This window comes from Crocodylus siamensis, chromosome 15 (assembly GCF_052110815.1).
Source record: "Crocodylus siamensis isolate JL-2025a chromosome 15, ASM5211081v1, whole genome shotgun sequence".
Taxonomy (NCBI): Eukaryota; Metazoa; Chordata; order Crocodylia; family Crocodylidae; genus Crocodylus; species Crocodylus siamensis.
In genome coordinates, this window is record NC_143409.1 from 22,796,606 (window position 1) to 22,817,038 (window position 20,433).

At 40.7% G+C, this 20,433-nt stretch overlaps 1 protein-coding gene across 1 annotated transcript in view; it reads left to right on the forward strand.

The window, feature by feature from the left end:
* The first annotated feature begins 554 nt into the window (after positions 1 to 554).
* The window catches only part of MAPK6 (mitogen-activated protein kinase 6), a 46,214-nt gene continuing 26,335 nt past the window's right edge, over positions 555 to 20,433 (forward strand). The window contains exon 1 of the mRNA XM_090028594.1: positions 555 to 723. The gene's annotated coding sequence lies outside the window, so the exon portion shown is untranslated. The remainder of the gene's footprint in view (positions 724 to 20,433) is intronic.

Below are 20,433 nucleotides of genomic sequence, written 5' to 3' on the forward strand. Positions count from 1 at the left end.
GTCAGCCTTACTTCTGCTTCAGTTGTTGAGCTGATCCTTCTATCATTGCGTGTAGCTGTGCTAATTCATGCAGGTTTCCTGGCCTCTAAAGAGCTCCCTCTTAGCTAGCACTGTCCTGTGCACTGCTTTCAATGCTCCTGCAGACGTCTCTCACTTCTGCTCTTCCTAATCCTGGGACCTCCTCAGGGCATGTGATTCAGGACTAATACCTGGGATAAACTGTGTGCAATTGTTGTGTTTTATGTTGGGGATGGGGAGGAGTGCTAGATTCAAACTCTTCAGCAGTAAAAGCAGCAGCAGCTCAAGAACTTGTTAGAGATTAATTTATCCCCTTCATGGTTGAAGAAATAAAGCACTTCTTGCGTGTTACAAGGAATAAACTTGTACTCTGTCCTGCTGATACTTTCTGTGTTTGGTGGCCTATTTTTCTGCTTAAGGGCAGGGAGGGATTGTCATGCAGTCTGCTGCCCTCCTTCTCCTCATTTAAATATTAATATGATGAATTATTACTAGAGTAACAGCTGTACACTACTCATATCACAGCAACATAACCTCTTCTCATCAGATCACTGCTATTTCTGACTACCAATCTTGTGGTCGACCTTTTCACTTACTCGGGAAGTTGTTTTAATTCTGGTATTATATCTTTAGCATAATTCTTTTAAGTAGAGAAAGTAAATATTTAATAACAGTGAAGAACATTGCAAGACAGCTTAAATAATGGTAAGTGAAATGTGTCTATGTATCGCTCAGTGCGATGTCAGTTAATTTAGAGGAGAAAGTGTGTAAAAAACTAGATTTCTGGGTTAAGCTACCAAAATTCCTTTTTTCCCCTTGATCTTTTTTTAAGGAATCTACTAAAACTCCAACAAATTGATTTAGAGTCCTGAGTATATACACTATGTCTAATGTTTATAAATGCCAGTGAACTGTTTTTCTGTGGTTTGTTGTTTTTTTTTGGGGGGGGGAGGAGTATAATTCACATTTTACCAGCAAGAATTAATGCACTCTATTTAGACAAATCCTTATAGAAAAGACTACTAATGCAGCCCATAGACTAAGATCTGAGAATTTGGTAAAAGGGACTATAACTTTCCTTTCGGAAATAAAACAGAAATGAAAACTGACCAAATACAGGTGAAATTAGAAATGTAAAATGTCATCAGAAAGATTTAGTGATAATATTAAAATGCAAAAGGCTAAGAGTTCTACATACTAGAAACCTTTAACTGAAAGACTTGAAAAATTGCTTGTATGTCTTATAATCTGCTGCATACTACAGAACAGCTGGCTATTGTTATTGGGCTTCCATGTAGAATTTAATATTGGCAGTAATATACAGGAGTCAATCCTGTTGGTTTTGCACAGCTGCCTCATAATTTATTTAGGATTGTTTATTATAGTAGGTAAAATTGTTACTGACTTGTTCATGATAGCAGGGAAGGAAATACACTTTTTTTTAGGTCAAACAATTTGGTTTTTTATTTTAACCCCACGTGAAATTATATATGCTGTTTTCAGCAAACCAAAACCTAGAGTAACAATACATGTCAGGTTGGCCTGAAAATCAAGTTTTGGACCCTCTAGTGAACTTTCCAATTGAAGGGCTGCATCTCCTATTGGAGGGTTTTGTTTTTAATCATACTTCCCCACTGAAATATGCAGGGAGTTATGATTTTTTTTAAAAATAACCCTTTAAAAAATGTCTGGCCATAGTTATGATTAGATGTGAAAATGGTAATTTTATTTTACTTGAAGGATGCTTTTAGTCGATGAGTCGGATGGTTATGGAGTTCTTCAGCACAGTATTAAAAGTAGCACTAGTGTTTCATGATGATGTATTGAGTAATTTCCCCCCCAAGTGCTTTTCCTGTGCTAAGTATATCCAGTTATACTGAGACAAGCTCTGAGATACGGCTCCTTTTGCACTCAGTGGAACTTACAGGTGCTTAGCACTTCTCAGGATCTGCCCCAAATGTAGAAGAGCCTGGTCAATATTACTTTTCACTATATTTCATGAATCCCGGGGGTAGGAGAGAAGACTGTCTTTAAAATTCACTGTTTATCTTAAGGAATATCAAAGTTTAAATTAAGCTTAAAGTATCAGAGAACTTTAAATGAATGGTATTGTCTTTTCTCTTGCTATTTCTCTCTCTTTTTTTTAAATCTTGATACCTTGTAAACTTGTTGAACATCCCCCAAGGTAAAATCCCATTTCAAACAATCTCATCAGGTTTATCTGTGCTGATTGTAAATGAACCTTGCAGAAATCTCACCACAACTGTCCTTGTAGACATGGGAGAAACCTTCTGTCAGAACTTCAAATGTATGTAACCAAATTTAAAGCTCTAACCAAATGTTCCCCTGCTAAGAGGATTGCTATACTTAACATGTGAGATGAAAATACCTTTCTGAAGGTTAGGAACACTCAAAAGATAGATTAGAGCTCTCTGAAAGACAAGAATTAGCTGCTGGGTTTTTTTTAAAGAGGTCTCTTTTCTGCCAGATTTTTCAACTTGGCATTCTTCACAAGCTTACGTAAGTACAGCTATATCCCTGCAAATGCTGTGTTTTGCTCTGCTGACGCTTCACTCCTGTCTAAATTTCATCTTTACCTGTGAACTGCAGTAGTAACAAAATAAATGGGGGCTTGAGGCTACTTTTTTGTGACCACTGGGAGGATTCAGAAAATAATCCATTAAAAACATGATATTGGCTATGATAATGATAAATCTAAGATTTCAGTTTAATTTATGTAATTTATTTATGCTGTTAGTATCATTGGCCGGCATCAGTTTTTTGGTTGGAGGATTCAAAAGTACTCTATATGCTCTACATGAGAGGTATTGCTGAAATGTGATATCAGCTGATATGTGGCTTACTATAAAAGTGTATGTGGAGAGAGAGAGAGAGATCTGGTAGAAAACTGGAAAAGGATCCAGTTGGAGCAAATACAATCTCATTTGAGCTGGTGTCATTTGCACCGAGTATTGGATTTATCGGTCTAATCATACAATAAGATAACAATCAAACTGGGTAGAACTCAACTGTCTAATGCAGTTCTCTGAAATAATTTTGCACAGTGGACCTCAAGATGCCCAATTAATTTTCCAATACTTGGACTTAAATCCTAAACATGCTAGATTTTTGGCTAGAAAGTCTTGCCCTTCTACTCAGAATCAATCTGATACCAAACTTGGAGTCAAGAAGAATTCTTTTTCCCTGGGTCAGATAGGAAGGACTATGCATGTTCTCCCCTTCTGCTGAGCACGAGGTATGGTCCTGTCCCTGGGATCCAGTGAGTGTCTTGTCTGATTTTTGCCTGTGGCACATTGAAGAGCATTTGTTTCCTGGTTTTTATGCCTGGTAGCACATGAGTTTGAAGTTAGTAATTTTTAGGAAAATTGGGTATATGTTTGCCTGACAGTGCAGGTTAATGGACTGGCTGGAAGCTCTGGAAGCCTCTTCCAGTCCTGTGTTCCTATCTACTTAAGAATGACATGGGTCTGAATCAGTCCAACTAGCAATAATAACCTCTGCTTCCAGGGAGTCTGCAGTTCACCCAAGACGGGCAGACAGTTCGGTCATCCCAGTCAGTTCTTACTAGTCAGTAAGAACTTACTAAGTTCTTCCTAGTCAACTATTCTGTTGAGATTAGTTCTTACTAGTCAGTCTTTCCAAGTCTGTTGTTACTAAGCTGTGCTTGGGAGGTTAAGTGATCATCTTTAAAATAACCAAATGAACCCTGCTTTCCCCCAGGCAATCTTCTTCTGTCCATTTGTCCAGCACCTTGTATGACATCCTTCTCCTGAACACCTATGGGAAGAGTAGGGGAAGCAGGAGCTGGACTCAGAGTTCCCTTGCAGTGTTTTATGCATTGTCTTAGAGCTTTACATGGACTTGTCTGTTATCTACTCAAACGGATTGATGTCAGAGGCATTTATTTGTGTCCGCTCATTGTCGCAAAGCACATGGTCCATCTTTTTGTCTCTTGTAGGAGGACACATTTGTGGTGGCAGAGCTGCATCACTAAATCTTGGTTTAGCTTCTGAGTATCTCAAAGAAACTAGGAGGAATATTATCATATGGAGTGCATGAGTGAAATGTGATAGAGACTGTGTAAACCGAAGTAAGGATTTTTTAGGGTGATCTCTTTTACTGGACCAACTGCATAGTTGGGATAGAGTTAGGCAAGCTTTTGAATACAAAGCATTCTTCATCAGGTCTCAGGCACACTAAACCAGGGATGTTAAAATTGTTGCAGTAGCAGAGAAAAGTGTCATCTTGTCTAAAGTTTTAATCTCAAATGCCTTGGTATCAGAAAAGTTCTTTTTTTTTTTTTTGCATCTTTTAGGAGATTTAGATATTTTCCCACTAACACTTTCCTTTTAAAAGAATTTACTATTCACACTCTTTTGTAGCTTACTCTCAAAGCTGCTCTCCCAGACCATGACAAAAATGTTTTTTTCTTCAAATGGTGTTGGGATTTTATCAAAAGGAGCTCCCTAGCTGCTGTTTTGAAAACCTTATTTAAAAATGAGTCTGTCTTTAGCATTTTCATAGCCTGAATCAGTGGCCAAGATCACACTTTAATATGTGAAAAGCCACTGAGGAAGCAAGGTCTCTTGTAAATCTTTAAGGTTTGCCTTGGAGAGATCCCTCCTGCAGCATGTTTTCTAGGGCAGTAGGGCAAGGATAGGAGGAAGCAGGGTTTGAGGGCCCATCTCCAACCCTGCCCAACACAGACATCCAACACAGTTATTTCATCCGTATCCTCTGGTACCTGCCCCTCTTCCTACTTGGTTGCAGTGGACTCCACCTCCACTGCCTTCCCTACTCATTCTCACTTACAGCCATGATGGTTATCCAAGATCCCAGTAGGGATCATCCTTATACCAGAGAGCAAACTACTTAAATTTTAATGCAGCCTCCACCTGCATTTGCATCCATTGGGAATTGATCCCCAGAGTGCCCGGTGCTCCCAGCTGTAACTGGAGTCAATGTGAGCAGCGTTCTGAACATACAGATATGTAACTGGAAAGACCTGAAAGAATTAAGATCCAAGGTTGTTTAAATTCAGGACAAAAAAAGTCATTTTAACCTCTCTGCAGGCAGGAAACTGAGTCACAAAATAAGACTCCGTCATTACACGGGAGTCATTGTGAAAGTGAATTCATGAATAACTGTGTAGTGATAAGCACCAGAGACAAGACTGTGAAGCATTCTTAAGTTCTGTCTGCAGAGCAAGGTTTGGATAAAGTGCTGTACTGACTCACTAAAAAATGAGGGAAAACAGTGTGTTGAATAGTTGCTCATTCAGTGAGCAGCATCCTTTTAGTGCAATGAATAAGGCGGGGAAGGAGGAGTTTTAAGGTGGGGAAAGTATGATCATACAGTAGACCTGGAGAGAGATTCTGATTTCTTCAGACTTAATATCTGTCAATCTTACAGCAAAAAGCCAGACCAGTACAGTAGCGGTTGGTAGTCTTCATATTCCTGTGCCTTTGTCCCATGTGAAATGTTAGCCTAGTCAAGAACGCAAAATTCTTTTGTCTGTGGAAGAGGTCACAAAATTTCCATTGCCTTGTACTATCTTGCATAATTACGGCAGCTGTGTCTGGTCCTCAGCTGAAACTTTGCTACATGCCAAAGAACTGGTTAAATCCTGCCACTGACTCTGTGTAATGGTTAAACATATATTGTTTACCAACAAATATAATTGCACCTAGGATTATAAATGCAGGGTATGGTGTAGTTCTTTGCTCTGGAATTGTACACTCATAATCTTTGAATTATTTTACCATAAGAAAACGAATTGCTTAATTATACCTGCACCTTGTGTTGGTCTTGGAAAGGAGGTGAATTGACAGAATTCTTTGGAACAAGCACAGCTGGGGCGGCACTAATGAGAGACCCCACCCTGGTCCACAATCGTGGTTCAACTCGGGTACTGGTGAGAGTGTGAATTCAGTCTCTATGCATATTCCATCCTTAGTTTTTGGGCTAATTGAAGCCAGTTTTACTGGTCCCTTTAAGATGGCAAACAAGTGTGCATCAATATGATAAGGGGGCTGGGGGAACATAACTTATGAGGAGAGGCTGAGGGAACTGGGTTTATTAAGTCTGCAAGAAAGAAGACTGAAGGGAGATTTGACAGCAGCCTTTAACTACCTGAAGAGGGGTTCCAGAGAGGATGGAGCTGTTCTCAGTGGTGGCAGATGACAGAGCAAATGATAGTCTTAAGTTGTAGCAAGGGAGGTTTAATTTGGATATTAGGAAAAACTTTCTCAGTAAGAGGGTGGTGAAACACTGGAACAGGTTACCTAGAGAGGTGGTGGAATCTCCATCTTTGGGGGGGTTTTAAGGCTCGACTTGACAGCCCTGGCTGGGATAATCTAGTTGGGAATGGTCTTGCTTTGAGCAGAGGGGTGGACTAGATGACCTCCTGAGGTCCCTTCAAGCCTTAATTTTCTATGATTCTATGAATAAATGGAGTATATCCACTAAATAGTCTTCAAACTGTAGCTATTTGGTCACTACTGACTTGGGCTAGAACTGAACCAGTGACCTAAAAGTAAAACTCCTCATTGTTTTGCTAAACTTGTTGAACCCCTCTTTACTGATGCTTAACTTTAACCTTTTTATGATGAGAGAGTGTCTAGAAATTTTACTTTTGTGAATAACCTTGTTTTATTAGGTTTATTCTGAACTAAGCCTAATCATTACACGTAGTGCTTTTAACCTAAATATATTCAATCATTACAACAGAAGAGTTTTTGTTAGCCAAAAATGGTTTTCAATGCCTTTGAGACATTTAAAAAAAGAAAAAGAAAACAGGGACTATACACTCATACACTCAAGAGGCTGCTTGGAAAACTTCTGTTTTTCCATAAGATAATTTGTGTCTTAAATCATTTTGACCATCTGTATTTGCAAGCTCCTAAAGAGACTAAGCTCTAAAGTGAGCAAACATCAAAAAACTCTTGAAAGTAACAGCACAGAAGTGTATAAAAGCCTGAATGCAATTCTTTCTTTTTGGAAGGTTTTACTCTCCCTCCCTTTGATCTGCTCTCCATCGGTCTGTGCGCTTGTGAATGAAGTGTTCAGTGTGTAAGAACTTCCAAGCATGAATATGTACTGAAACTTGTATTTATGAGTATCCTTATTAGAAATGGTCTGCCTTTAAGTCACCCGATAATACTACCTGTCACTAAAGATACGTTGTAATGAAATTTATATTTAATTTATGCTTATACCAGAGAAGAATTTAGTAACTGGTAAACAAATCTGTTCCTTTACTCAGAGTTCCTTGACCAGGCACTTGAGAGAGATTGCATCAGAGTTTTAAGAGGCAAAAAGGATACTATGTGTGTGCAGTAGAGATTTTTTTCACTATTTGTCTGTATTTTTAAAAATGCCTGGCCATTAATATCATGCAAGTTCAAGATAATCCTACTTTCTGCTTTTGGGCTTTTATTGAACTCTACAGAGGTTAAGAAATGTTCCCAACCTTCCCTGTCCCTTCTTTACTACTCCATTCCTACATGCATGTTATGTACAGCATTATTCTTTAATGGTACCTCAGTGAATTAATATGAAAAGGTCAGTGTGTTTGTCCTTTATTTACATGCACTGCCTCTTAGGCCCTAGACACATGAACAAGTTAACTAGTGGTAAGTTAAACTATTTTGATATTTTTAAAAGCTGCAGCCAACATGATACACTTTTCCTTCCTGAATCATTGTAAATAAAATTGGATTGAATTTTGGACAACTTATATAAGAATATCTTCCCACAATGTTTATCTTCCTTCAGTGCCTTATATGAAATCTATGGCCACCTAAAAGAGGCTGTTATGTATTTATCTCCTAATGCTGCTTTAAGATATTCTGTCATAAGAATAAATAACTTGTATAACTAACTGGAAGAAAATATTTAAATTCCGGGGTAAAAAAAGGGTAGTAAGTGGGGAGGGATGGGCGGGAATGGATGGAGGACCAGATATAAAATCCTTTGTTAAAGTAAAACAGCAGAGTGTAGTCTCTGGCTAGCCTCCCTCGCACAGGGTCACATAGCGGGAGGTGGAGTACATTGGCTGTCTTATTAGGACAATTTCTCTGCAAAGGCATGTTGTATGCACATGCACATACTCCTTTTACTCTGGATGGAAGTAGGTAGGACAGAAAAGGAAAGGTGGTTTTCCTGATACGATAAACTGACCTCAGACCCTTAGCTTCTGTAATGTGCCTAATCAGAACCCACAAGCACTGAGAGCTTGAAGCAGGTTGGAGTCTTCACACAATAGAGTGCTACAGGAAGTACGGTGTGTGAGCAGTCAGACAATAGGGGTGTGCGAAGTGGGCCGTATTCGATTTCAGATTTGGCCTGATTCATGGGACAGCGATTCAATTTGTTGATTCGGATCACTGTCCCAATTTGATTCGGCCAAATCCAAAGAGTCAATGCTGATTTGGCGAATCAGCGATTTGGCCATAGACATAGCTTTAAATGTTTTTTTTCTGCATGCCTCAAGGTACTTGGTGCGGTTCGCGAGATGCTGAGATGCTAGAGTGGATGGAGTGTCCCACAGGAGCATGGGGGGGCATGGTGGGGGCCAGTTCTGGTCCACTCCTGGGTCCGCCACTGACGTTGGCTAGGCTGATATAGTTGAGGATGACCCTGCTTTGGGCAGGTGGTTGGACTGGATGACCTCCTGAGGTTCTTTCCAACCCTCGTTTTATGTGATTCTATGACCACTGGACCAGGATGTAGTATTAATGCCTTAAGACAGCAGAAGAGTTCTTGACTGGACAAGGAAGGGAGGGTGTATATTGCTACTGTGACAAGAAATCATGTGAAATAAGGATGGGTGTATTGAGAAGAAACATCTTCAATACAGCATGAAATCCTAGCTCTGTAGAAAACAATGGTAGCTTAGCCACAGATTTCAGAGGATCTGGGAGTTTGCCTGTATTTCACGTATTACCACTACTTAAAAACAAATAATTAGACTTTTTCGGGGGTAGGGAGGGGGGACGGGGAATGAAGACTAATTAAGTTCATACTAAAAGAGTCTAACTTTGGTATTAAAACTGCAAAGTGGAGTGGGGAGGGGAAGACTTGGAGCCATCTAAAAGCCATTGTCTGTTACCACATACACAAGGGTGAATAAAGACCCTACTGAGATATATGGTATTATACCATGGTGAAAAGAGGATATCATAGTTAAGACACATTTGGAGAGTCTAGACCCCACTCTTACTCAGATCATCCTTTGCAAATGATAAAAAGGCTAGTTGCTTCTTCTGAAGAGTGGAAGAATAACTGTTTGTTTGACTCTTCCATTCCCTTTGGCTGTACTTGGGCTCCTTATGTTGACTTATTTGAGCACCAGTTAAGAGGCGGAATCCTGCCTGCTCTGGAGTCATGATATAACATGGAGAAGGAAGGTTACATATTTTTGTGCTTTTAGAGTGGTGCCTCGGATGCCAACTGGAGAAAATAATATTAGCATTCATTTTCTAGAGCAATTTTGAGAAATACCTACTGTGAAATGGATTGAGACTTTAGATTAATTTCTCATAGGCTCCCCAAGGTTCATTCTATAGTGCTACTGATCTTTGGCCTATAAACCAAGCCCAGTAGTCATGAAGGAAAATGAATGAGCAACTGAAGAAATAACCATCTTTTTCAAAGAGTAATGTTGAAATTCTGAAATAATCTGGAAAATATTAAGAAAAAATGTTAAGTTGGCAGGGGGGAGGGGGCAGGGAGAAAGAGTTTCTCATATCTGGAATGAAAGTCTTGAGAAATAGGTTATGTTACTGAACTTGGTAAAATTGGAAGAACTACTTTTGATTCTGAAGGTTTTAAAAGACATGGTACAGAAACCTGAGTTCTGTCCAGCTAAAATAAATGGAGGAGAATCCTGGATAACTATTAAATGGTGACAAATTTAAAACAGGGAGAATCTATCACTCCTAACCTTGTGGGTTTTATTAGGAGTACCTAATTCTTCCTGGTTGGCAGAAATATGATAGTGGTAGCAGGAAACGTGTAACACAAGATTTATTTAAACTAAAAAAAAAGTATTTCTCTTGCAGCTTGTGAAAAGTGCTGTCTTGTTAGTCCTGGGGATTTGTCTTTATCCAGAGAATAGACACAGGATGAGCAGCAGCAGTCTCTTGCCAACATGCTTCCTCCCAGATGTGGAATAAAGGCTCTTTCCTCCTACCTATTAATCAATGGCCAACCAGTCATGGTTCAGGATCCTGTTGAGCTGGGCACTTTACAAATGTAGAACAAAAATGGTCCAGATGGTCCCGGCTTCAAAGAGCTTGCAGTCCCCTTATAATGACTGTCTCGGATACGTTGAGACATAAATGGTGCACTTCACAGTCCTCAAACACCCTTTAGAAAGACCGTGATAACTCAGTCATAGCTTTCTAGAGCTGGAGTTGAGCCAGTACCCTAGCCACAAAGGTCTCTAAGTAATACTATAGGTTGGAGGCCTTTCCAACATAGTAAGTTAGCATTGACTTATTGATCTCCTAGATTCTTCTGCAAATAAGTAGAGATCTGTTCAGTCTCCTTGTACAATTATTGCAAAGTGGTTTTTTTAAGGTAGAAACTTATATAAACTCCTTCCCCTTAATTGCCATTTGTCATAACAGTTTCATAGCCTGAAGCTTTTGAAGAAGTATATTAGCTGTGGCCCATGTATTATATTGAGCTTTACCAATATTTGTTGTTTCACGGGACTTATAATGTTGATGAAAATGCTGGCCCAAATTGAGGTTTTCTTGATAAAACCACAGTGATTGTGGTACCAGTTCTATTTTCAGTTGAACAGTAGATATATTATCTTTGTAGTGCAGTGAAAGGACAATTAAAATGCAGTTGTGCTGTAAAATGCTGCATGGCCTAGATAGCAGGAAGGTTATTCATTCCTTCAGAGTAGTAGTTATTTATACTATAAGTGCACAAACCTTCATATCATAGCCTATAATTATGCTAAAAAATTGAAACACATTTCAATACAATCAAATACCTTTCAGTAGCAGCACTTTGCTACCTGAGCACCTCTCTATATTCAAATATTTACCCCAGGGTGTTCCAACACAAATACTGTTTGCACACTTATATACTGACTTTGCAACTGTAATGTATCTTCAGTCAATGCTATAACTAGCACAAAGATATCTTAGACAACTGCTCCAGTATCACTTCAGCAAGCTAAGTATCATGTTTTCTCACTTACGGTTTTGAAAACTGAGAGCAAGCGTCACCTACTGCAGCATGATATGGCAGCCTAAAACCGGCACTAGTGCAGGTGAAATGAGGAAGAACAAAAAAATATAGGGACAATAAAATCCAGCTGGCCAAAAGGCCCACCTCCTGCCTTTTGCTTTCATTTAATTCCAATTTCCTGGCTTTTCACAAGACTTTCTTAAGAGAAAGAGAGGTTTGAAATAAAGCTAGCAGAACTCCAAATGTGGTTGTCTCCATCAAAGAGCCCTAATATGCTTCCTCCCCTCTTCTCCCCATCTGTTTTAAAAAAAATATTTTCCCTAAGTGCCATGCATCTCTTCAGCTCCTACACATCCAAGGGGTCCCATGCCATTTAAGCCATGCAGTCTTGAAAATGTTAATACTAGTCCCCTTAAAATTGCTTGTGTGTTTTTTCATGTATAATCCCTTCTTTGGTGAAATATTCTATATATTTGGTCCCCATGAAATAGAACTATGTTAGTTCCTTGTTACTGGTCCTGAGGCTGAGTCCTGAAAGGACTACAAGCCTAAGGGAATATTTTAAAAACTTCCCTTTTTTAAATGCTTCCTTTTTCTACCAATATCACCATTAGAAAAATGCTTTGCATCTGACCTTTTGGCTGGGAATTAAGGAAAAATAGCACATTTCCTGGCTACATTTTGATAGATAGGAGATGTTAAGCTGCATGTTGTCTGTAAGCATTTGAGTCCTGCAATGAGTTGTCTTACTACCCCTTTCTGTTGCTTCCCAGAGATGGAGGGAGGAATACAGGGAGAGGCAAGTGAGCTTTTTTGCTTTTAAAGTTTAACGATACTGTGTTTGAATGTTTTCTGTCAGTGATTTTATATACTACAGTAAAAGCTCTGTTATCCAGTATCCATGGGGAATGATGGGTGCTGGTTAACCAAATATGCCAGTTCTCTGAGAGTTACGATACAGCACAAGCACAATGCGATCACAATGGTGGATGTTTACAATCGAGACTGCTGCTAGCGACACCGCTCAGCAGTGTCCTGAAGCTTACATAAGCAACCGATTCATAAGAAGCGCATGGCAAGATGCTGGATGGCTATCAGAATTTTTCCGGATACATGAAGGAAGATTTGTATTGCCGTCTATGACAGATGCCAGTTAACAGAGCATTTTGGATGGTAAACTGTCGGATAACGCAGCTTTTACTGTATTACTATTTCACCTTCCCCTGTCTGGATGCGCCATTTCTTTTGTTTTGTATCATCACATGACTGTTACTCTGGTCTTGTCTATTTTTGCAGAAGGATGCTGATGGTTTCCCTATGTTTAGCCCCTAGTAATCTCCTGCAGCCTTTTTCCCGATTTTAGAATGCAGGTGAATCCTGAAGTTGGTAAAAGTCCAACTAAGACACCCTAACTCCATCAAATGAGGAGGTAATACTGTACGTACCTCTTTCAAATTAAGTTTAACTGTCAAGTTTTACTCATTCCAGTGGGAGTAGTATGCAGGAGACTCTCTATATCATTTGGACTATACAAAACTAAGGATTTTGAGTGAGTGAGCATTTGGAGATACGGTCTTAAAATGTAGACTACGAACATCATGGCTGTTTTGATAGATGGAGCTTTCTACCTCTGCTACTAACAAGGATGTAAAATGTTCTTTTAAAACTTCTCAGGAGGAAACTGATTATTAGTGTGAAGCAGTGATTTGCGGTGATGGGGGGCGGGATGTTACCAGTTTCAGATACTTTGAAACTAAGGGCCTTTGCTTCTTGATTTCACATTGCACCCACAGTTTCAAAATCAGGAGTCTTTAAGGCACCTCCAGTTTCCAGTTGCTTTTGCATGTATTTGGCATCTGCTATTTAAGCTAAATTCCTAAGGTAGGCTGGAGTAAATGTTTTGCTTTGTATTTCAAATCTAAGTTACAATAGAAGGATACTGCTGCTTAGGACAAAGCTATTTAAATCTCATATTTTCATTTAAAATAAATCTCTACTCCAAAGGTCTCAGAACCTTTGGGCAGTGTACGCATTCCAAAAAACAAAAATTTCCTGGAAAAGTGCACTGAATTATGCAACTGAAGCAAAACACTGGAGGTACTTAGTCTCCTTGGGTGACCTTTACAACCTAGTATGTTCTCTATCTAATTGCCATTCTGAATGGGTGGGGCTAATTACAAATATTTCACACATTCTGAAAGATTAGTTGTGGCATGTGCTGGATTTGAGTATTGCACTAGTATTTGCTATTTGAACTTTTGGCACTTCCATGGGTTATGTGACTACTTACATTATTTCAGTTATAACCAGTTTTTAATTGGCTGGTTTACTGGCGTTTTAGGACACTTCCCTCTCATTGTGCATTTTTATTTACGATGATCACAATATTTCCGAATGTATTAGAAAGGGATGGCATGCTCTGCCTAATCAAACACAAGCTCCAGTATTATGTACTTGGCTATAAAGTACTGCAACATATTGGTTGAGCCATCTACAGGCATTTATTTAGGAGCAGAAAATGTATGTAATGTGGATTAGCAATTTACTAGATTAGATGGCTGTAAACAACAATGTGTCATGTTTACAATTGAATTCTGGGCATGTCAAACTTATTTGCTTGCCCACACACATACGTATTACTAAATTAGAAATATAAATGGCAAAGAAAGGGATAGAGACTTTCCTGCATGACTGGTTTCATCTGGATCCTCTCCTTTCCTTCATGTTAGAGGACATGGAGAAAGTCTGATAAATTCTGCCCTCAGAAGACAGAAGAGAATTAGCATCTGCACAGAATAAACAGTGAGTTGCCAGCTAACCAAGATCTATAATCCTCACTTCAACTATGACGTATTCTCTTTGTGGATGTGGTGTTCATCATTTGCTCTGTCTCCGCCTAGACCTCATAAAATCAGAAGTGTATTTTAGCTCAGATACAATGCTGCAGTGTACTGTACCATACCACCTCCATCTCAGGTTAGCTACAGAAACAGATGTGGTACTGATGGTGCAAGAAACAGCGCTAACTCACATGGCAGTTTGCCATGTAATTTAAAACTTGCTTAAGAAGGAGCATGCTGCACAGGGTGAGTAATCCCTACTGTCATCCCTTTATGGACAACTATGTTCACTGAACTCCATTTGTAACACTGTTGCTGCAGAACAAGCATCAGGGTCTTGTGACATTTCTAGCTGCTTCAAATGGCAAACCTGGCTGTAGAGTTTGCATGCAGTGCAATGGAGGATTGTACAAGGGCCTTTGGGAAGCTGCAGGAACTCTTTCCTTCTTGTTGCTGTAAACTGGGAGCTTTCATTTCTTCGGGTCCATGGCTGCAGTAAGATAATTATTGTATTGGTTGAAGGGTTTGTAAATGCTGAGTCGCTCGTACTTTCTGATATTATTATTATTATTATTATTATTATTATTATTATTATTATTATTATTATTGCTGCTTCTACCTTTTTAATGCAAGGAACCACTCAAACCTCTAATGTTTGGCTGTGTGACATCTATTTCACTTCTGCACTTTTTATAGACTGCCCTGAATTGTAGGCCCTTTGGAGTGGCCAGAGCTCTAATCCTTGTCACTGATTTGAACAGAAAATCTGCAATTCTGCTGCTGCTTATCCTTTCCCCCAAGTTATATACCCATTCTTGTCTGCAACCTGGTCATAACAGCTATTCAGTCATTAATGGAACTGTAATATGAAATGCATAGAAGCCAGTCACATTTTGGTCATATTTTGGACTGGTCACATTTTGGTCATAAGTTCCAAGTTGTATTAAAAAACTGTAGAAACTGCTCAGTTCACCTGTTGTCCCACCTTGCGGTTGAAGAGGTGTGCAGGAGTCAGTGTGGGAGCTAACATTGACAAAAACCCCAGTGCCTTCTGTTCACTGTCCTCTGAGAAAAGAAAGGGAGAGTAAGAAGAGAGGAAGGCCTCCCAGTTCCCCGGATTCATTGTGCTAGCACAGGATAACAGGTGACTTTTATAGCCCTTCTGTATCAGTGGTGGCTATTTGTTCGAGTCATTGTGTTGCTCAGTAACAGACATATGGTGGAGACTGTAACATGGTTAAAATTATCTGGAACTTGACTTCCGCTTGTTTTTTTACACAGATATTCAGGAGATGGTAATATACATTTAGTACATTTCTTTACTTTCTCCTTGTCTTTACAGTGACCCCAACTCACACGTGCGAATTTCTGATATGTCCCCTTTTTCTTTCTTGCGCTGAGGACTCTTGAAGACTTTCTAGGAATGCTGAGATAAAAAGAGATAGAGCTATGGAGGTTTTACTCAGCCTGATGGATCATGTTTTTCATGCATGCAGTGTTAGTCTTTTCCACAAAATGCGGTATGTGGTGACATACTCTTCAGCAATCTCTGGCAGTCAAGGATGATTGTCTTCTATGACTGTCTTATCTCTGTGTCCAAAGGTGGCTGATGAGGCCTATCTGGGATCAACAGACTCTACTGAAGCTTGGATGTGTGTTTCCATGTGGGGTGGGTGGCACTGGATATTCTTCTAGCCAGCCCAGGTGGGAAGGGAGGGAGGAGAAACGTGTTTTGAAACTAGCTACAAATTCCTACTGAAGAGTTAAAATACGAGGGGACATGGACTGAATGACTGTGCCTAGGAGGAGTCTGCAGTCACACATGAATAAATGCAGCAATCTTTCAAGCCCCTGGCAGTCTTGATATCAAGCCCACAATCCCTCTCCACAAGCAGGTTTCTGTTGTGCTGAGCCACAAAAAAATTGTAATTTCCAGAGCTCAAGAATGGATACATATCCTTTTCCCTGCAGCATTTTGCTTGTGGGGGAGGGTGTGAATTGTTTCCTTCCATCCTGCCTTCTCTCCCACCTCGCTTCCAGCCCCATGTCCCATAGGGGGACCATTTTTAGAATAATAAAATTGTAAAGAGAACTTGAGCCATGTGGTCCAACCCCCTTAGTGTTGCAAGTCAATACAGTATGGCATCACACACCAAGTAGCAGGCTTTAGCCTGCATGTAGAATTAGTAGGCAGGCTTTGTAGTAAGTTGCTACACTTCAGCATGTAAGCAGGGGTCAGCACGCCCTGGCACATCACCGCCAGCCATGAGCCCAGGCTGCTCCCAGCAGGCAGCTGGAAGGCTGCAAGCCCTGCTGCAAGCAGACTGGGCTCTGTGGGCTGGCTGCAGCTGGGAGGCTGTAAACAGCTGCTCTGGGCTCTGGCATGTCGGCACTCCCAAGGTAGACATTGTGGATTTTTTGGCACTCCGGCCAAAAAAAGTTGTCTACCCCTGATGTAAACTATGAGACCATCTGGCCCATTGTTCTATGTGCTTAAGGTGCTGGCACTGAGCCAGCAGACTTAGGTTAGTAGAATTGCATACAAGACACTTCTTTGGGTTTGTAACTTCTGCCAACAGGAGAGTTAGTAACAACACATCTGGTTAAACTAGAGCATTAATGGTAATTAATTAAAAGTAAGTATAGCATATTACTTCTGCTAGAATAAAGCTACAGAAGTTGGTAGGAAAGAAATAATAGCTCAGTGGAGGCTGGAAGATGACTGTTCTAGTTTTAACAGGTAATTCAGTTTTAGGTTCAACAGTTCTATGGAGCTACCATGTGGTAATTCAACTAAGTTTCACTCCACTGTCCGCAAAGTAGCAAATGGAATCGTAGAGCCTTACGTTGATTCCCGTGTAAAATTTGCTTATTTGTTTCTGTCCCATGAGCTAATCTGTTAACTAAAGGAAGTATGAAGTTTTTTATAAAGGGGATCCGATGTTGTAATGTTATCCACTTTGTGACTCATACTATGCTAACAAGACGCATGGGGAAACTCCACACTTTCTCAAGAAGTTATAGTGAAACTGATTTGCAAGCAGCATATTGACTGCTTCCTTTTACGTAAAAACTCACTATTTTTTTATGTCTTTTTTCTGAAAATGTGAAAAATCCGAGTCTGATTTCTTCCTGTCAGTTATGATTTATGTATAAATTACTGTGAAAGCTCTGAAATTGCTGGGGGAAAGCTTAGAAAAACGTTAGCTGACTTTTGCTCCATTTTGTTTTGTTGGTGGGCATTTACAGGAAAACGGGATTTTTCTCACCTCATCTTTGGCAAGGGAATTAGTTGCAGTGCTCAGGGGGAAGTAGTGAAGTTCAGGTGGGCAGACTGCAGATGTAGTAGGTACACGGGAAGAGGAGTTGGAGTCAACAATGGCACTGAGACTACAGCATCTGATGAAGTGAACTTGGGTTCAGGAAAGCCTGTTAGTCTGTAAGGGACAGACATTACACATAAACTGGTTTAAGTGAGCAGAAACTGGTTTAAACCTGTAACATAACGGATGTTCAGTGCACACAAACCAGTCTGAAAATGGCTGAAACTGATTTGAGATAAACCTGGTTGAATGTAGTATCAAGACTTAACTGATTTGGGTCAAACTGGTTTATGCAATGTCTGTCCCAGACCCCTTGCTCGTTTCAGATAAACCAGACTCCCGCAACATGCCAGCATGCTCTCTGGGCTGGGTTGGGCTCTCTGCTCCACAGCAGCGCTGGCCCCTCCCCTCTGCTCCCTGGCTGGAGCTCAGCAGAGACTGCAGGCACAGCAGGGTTTGTCTGGCTTCCCCCTGCCCTCTGCCTCCCTCAGTGCTTGCTGCTTAAACAGGAATCCCCCATCTGCCACAGCACAGACCCCGGTCCCATGGATCCTAGGTATGTGGTATGCTAGCTAATGCTGAGGTGTCTGTGCATCTCCAGTTGGGACAGGCAGACAGAACAGTGACCAATTAAGGAATTTTGGAGCTATTTAACAGGTCAGCTGATAAACTGTTTAAGAAGAGTTTCAACTAATAGAGAGAGGCTATTGTTTTGCTGATGAGGTGATAAGCATGATTATCAGTCTCCTGCTGGCTTCCTTGCCTGTCAGTTTGCTGCAGACAATATAAAGAAGCAGGGAGAGAGACTGAAAAGCTCAGTATCATCAACTGATGCATGCACTACACACTCCCCTTGCCTTAGAGTGCTAGCATGGGACTGGGGTCTGACAACACTCCCACCCCTTGAGCAGCCAGCAGAAAAAAGCCTGGGATGGTGCAGGCAGACCTCCCCAGTCAGAACGTCCTGCCAGGGTCTGGCCTCGCCCCCCCTCAGCTCAGTACTGTACAAGGGAGGGCTGATCTAGCACCAATGGTGATACATGGGGGTGCACGTACACCCCCTGAGAACGTTGGTGCATCCCCTGACAGCAGTGTCCCCCGCTTAGGTGATTAGAGGGGGCTGGCGAGAGTGCTGGTGCTCCCCCTGAAAACACTGGCTGGGGAGTGGGGGCACCAGAAGTAATCTCCACCATTCCCCTACTGGTACTTCCACATCTGCACGATTGGTCGCTGACTGGCCACTGGGTGGGCAAGTGCCCCCCCCATTCAGGAGGCACCAGTCACCCATGTCTAGTGCCCCCCAGCTTCTAGCCTGAGCCACTGCAGGCACATGCCTGAATTTCCTTAACCCAGAGAGAATGTCTGTCCAGTTACAAACTGTTTCAGCCTAGCCAGATTAGATTTTTTGAATGTCTAACCCTAGCCTAATTGTACATATCTACCCCGCCTTCTGACCAAGATTACAGACCAGATCCAAATAGGATCTGAGTCACTGTAGCTGTGTATAAAGATGTTAATTTTCAAATGATCAAAGCCTGCCCCCTTAGCTTGCCTGCAACTAGCTTGCTAACAAGGCTGTTTTAAACTACTTAATGACAGAAATTTGAACAAATTATACTCGTATGATCAAACTTGGTCAACAACAGTTTCTGCCCGCTGAAGGAACTATATGCATTAATGAGCAAATTTATTGTACTGCCTAGTCATGTCTCTTGGTGGTGTAAATGACTATGGAAGCCTTGCAAGCAATCAGTAATGATCAAATAATTCCAGTAAACAAGCCATCGAGGCCTCTGACTTCCTTGATAGTCAATTCGGCAACATATAGAGCAGGTCAGCTATCCTCACGGCTGGTATTATTGTGGCTAGCTGGATCGACCATGTTGCAGCACTGTATAGAAAACTTAACAGGTGTTTGTTAACCCCTCCTCTTCCTCCCCCTCCCCCTCCCCCCCAGTATTCTGGAAATCAAGAAAAGTCTGAAGAATTAGTTTTACCAACATTTACAAAGAGAGACATAGATAAATTTTACTAGCAAAGTTAATAATGAAATATAGATAAGACCATAAATGATCACACTGTACAGGTAAGGCATATATCAAGCAAATTATTAGAATTTATGAAGTGTGCATTTTGCTAAAGAAATAACTATCTTATTAATACTTGAAAAAAAACTAGTCTTAAATTCTCCAAGTCCTAAAGTCTTAAAAAGCTTCTGGCAGGTAGCCAGCCTGTTAAGGAAAAGAACTTGTCTATGTTTCAAACACACAGTTTTTAAGAAGTATTTTTTAAGGTGTACTGATTGACAAGAACCACAGTCAGTTCATGACTGAAGAGACAGGCTTTCAAATGCAAGACATTAGTCATCAGGTGACATGTGCTTTCAAAAGCTTCTTTTTCCCAACCTTACAGTTAGCCCAATAAAAGATACCCCCACCTCAGAAATTGTTACCTCTCGCTGAATTCTGTAAACTGTTGTCACCTCTTACATTCTCTTGCCTGTTCATTTCCTTTGCTTCTTCTCTTATCCAAAATTTGGTTGAACAAATGCTATACCATATTTCCATTAAGCAGCTTGCAGCCTATTACAGTCTATGTCAGGGGTGGTTGATCTGTGGCATGGGCAACCTCTGTGTGGCACATGGCAGATCAAGGAGGGGACAAGCAGTACGGTGCCTGAGTAGCAGATAAATGAGGTAATTCAGAAAAACTGCAGTTTTCCTTTCTTATGTAAAGGAGTAGTTAAGTGACATTTTAAATATTGACATAATCATACAAATTGCACCCTGCTCATGTCTATACTAGACTTTGTATCGTGGGTTAACAGTTATATCTCAATGCTATAGCAGGGGTGGGCAAAATACACCCCACAGGCTGAATCAGGCCTGCCAGGCCATTCTATCTAGCCCAAGGGGCCCCTAAAAATTTACTAAATTAACATTTATTCACTCCCAGCTGCCTGTCAAAGCTGACAGGCGCCCAGGGCAGTAGGACCCAGAGGGAGCCCTCAGCAGGCTTGC